General features: G+C 39.1%; 1 non-coding gene across 1 annotated transcript; it reads left to right on the top strand.

Moving 5' to 3' along the window:
* The first annotated feature begins 1,729 nt into the window (after positions 1-1,729).
* Positions 1,730-1,836, top strand: LOC128294244 (small nucleolar RNA R71). Its single transcript, XR_008284558.1, has one exon. It is a non-coding gene; the product is annotated as a small nucleolar RNA R71 (small nucleolar RNA).
* The last annotated feature ends 581 nt before the right edge of the window (positions 1,837-2,417 follow it).

Genomic DNA, 2,417 nt, shown 5'->3' with positions numbered 1-2,417 from the left:
AGCTCGTCATGGCGTGATTTTAGTTTACCGTGTGTCCTTGGTCTATTTGTCTGCCATTCATCCAGTTCCTTGATTTGTAGCCTTCGTTCTTCATAGAAAGGTCTTTTGTTGTTGTTTGAACACGGCTCATATGCGTTCTTCGAAACTGTTTCCTGCACAGAGGGTTTCACCACATGATCAGTACTAGTAGAATGATTTATACAACCACCTTCAATTTTTGATGTGTTACTAGAATTACGAGTTTGAAGGGTGATTGTTTCGTCTCCCACACGGAGTGTGAGTTCACCTATACCAACATCAATAATGGTTCTCGCAGTCACTAAAAAGGGTCGTCCTAAAATCAAAGGTGCGTTGCTATCCTCTTCCATGTCTAGAACAACAATGTCTACTAGGTATATAAATTTATTGATCTTAACAAGAACATCTTCAATGATACCTCTAGGAAATCTAATGGTTTTATCATCCAATTGAATGCTCATCCTAGTTTGTTTGGGTTTCCCAAGACCTAGTTGTTTAAACATTTTATAAGGGATAACATTAATGCTTATCCCTAAGTCATCTAATGCATTATGAACATCTAAACTACCAATTAAACAAGGAACCGTAAAACTCCCTGGATCTTTCAATTTGTTGGGTAGCTCATTCTGTAATATGGCTGAGCAAACTGCATTCAACTCCACATGCGACGCCTCATCCAACTTTCACTTGTTTGCTAGAAGCTCTCTTAAAAATTTGACTACGTTTGGAATCTGTGAGAGAGCTTCAATAAACGGTAAGTTAATATGTAATTTCTGTATTAGTTTAAGGAATTTACCAAATTTTTCATCTGTACGATCTTTCCTTGTCGTATTGGGGTATGGCACCCGTGGTTTGTACACTTTACTTACCATTCTTTGTTCACTATGGACTACCTCACCTTTATCTTGACTTACCACAATGCCTTGCCTCGGTTCTGATACAGGCTTAACTAACCCTTCCTTGTCATGAGTGGTAATTGCATTGAGTTGTTCCCTTAGGTTACATTCCATGTTACTCGGAAAACTACCCTGTGGTCGTTCAGAAATCAGTTTGGCGAGTTGGCCTATCTGAGTTTCGGGCCCTTGGATTGACGTTTGTTGATTTTTAAGGGTTGTCTCTGTATTTTGAAAACGAGTTTTTGACATCGAGATGAATTTTGTTAGCATCTCCTCAAGGTTCGGCTTTTTTCTCTTCTTGGTAGGGTGGTTGTTGGTAGCCTGGAGGTGGTGGTCTCTGATTCCCTTGGCCTTCCTATGAGAAATTTGAGTGGTTTCTCCAACTTGCATTGTAAGTATTACTATAAGGATTATTTTGAGATCGAGGATTATTACCCATGTAATTTAACTTCTTGTTCTCCATGTTGTGGCCATAGGGCAGGTATTCTGAATTGCTTGATCCACCTCCACTTGCTTCGCACTGCATTACTAGGTGAACCTGTGAAGAACTAAGAAAACCATCAATTTTCTTATTCAAGAGTTCTACCTGATTAGAGAGCATGGTGACCAAATCAACGTTATAAACGTCGGCTTCTGTTGTTGGCTTTGTCCTTATGACTTGGCACTGATAATTATTCACTGACATCTCTTCTATAAATTCATAAGCATCTTCAAGTGTTTTATTATTGATGGTTCCGCTAGTGGCTACATCGATCATTTGTCGAGTCGAAGGATTCAGGCCATTATGAAACGTTTGAACCTGTAGCCAAAGTGGTAACCCATGATGAGGGCACCGTCTCAACAGGTCCTTGTATCTCTCTCATGCATTGTAAAGTGTTTCTAAATACATCTGCACAAAAGAAAAGATATCATTACGTAATTTGACTGTTTTAGCCGGTGAAAAATAGTTTAATAAAAACTTTTCAGTCATTTGTTCCTAAGTAGTGACTGACCCTCGTGGTAACGAGTTCCACCATTTTTTAGGCTTATTCTTCAACAAAAAGGGAAACAACCGAAGGTGAATGGCATCATCAGAAATGCCATTGATTTTAAAAGCGTTGCAAAACTCTAAGAAAGTTTCCAAGTGAGCATTGGGATCCTCGTCCTGCTAACCATCAAACTGAACAAACTGTTGGATCATTTGAATTATGTTAGGTTTCAGTTCAAAATTATTTGTAGCAACAGCAGCCCTAACTATGCTCGATTCAGTTACTATTAAAAAAGGTTTAGTATAATCATACATGGTGCACAGAGTAGGATTATGATTAACAGCAATCGCAGGATGTAGCGAATTTTCTTGGTTTTCAGCCCTCTTCTCAGTTGTGGTAGAAGTATCGTCCTCTTGCTCTTCCTCTATGTATTGTAAGCTTCGCCTGATTTCCCTTCGATTTCTGCGAACTGTGTGATCGATCTCACTATCAAACAGTAATGGTCCTAACGGGTTTCTTCTGGTCATAAACTAGA

Source organism: Gossypium arboreum, chromosome 6 (genome assembly GCF_025698485.1).
Source record: "Gossypium arboreum isolate Shixiya-1 chromosome 6, ASM2569848v2, whole genome shotgun sequence".
Classification (NCBI taxonomy): domain Eukaryota; kingdom Viridiplantae; phylum Streptophyta; class Magnoliopsida; order Malvales; family Malvaceae; genus Gossypium; species Gossypium arboreum.
The sequence above is the reverse complement of the archived record's forward strand: the minus strand, read 5'-3'. Positions and strand labels throughout refer to the sequence as shown.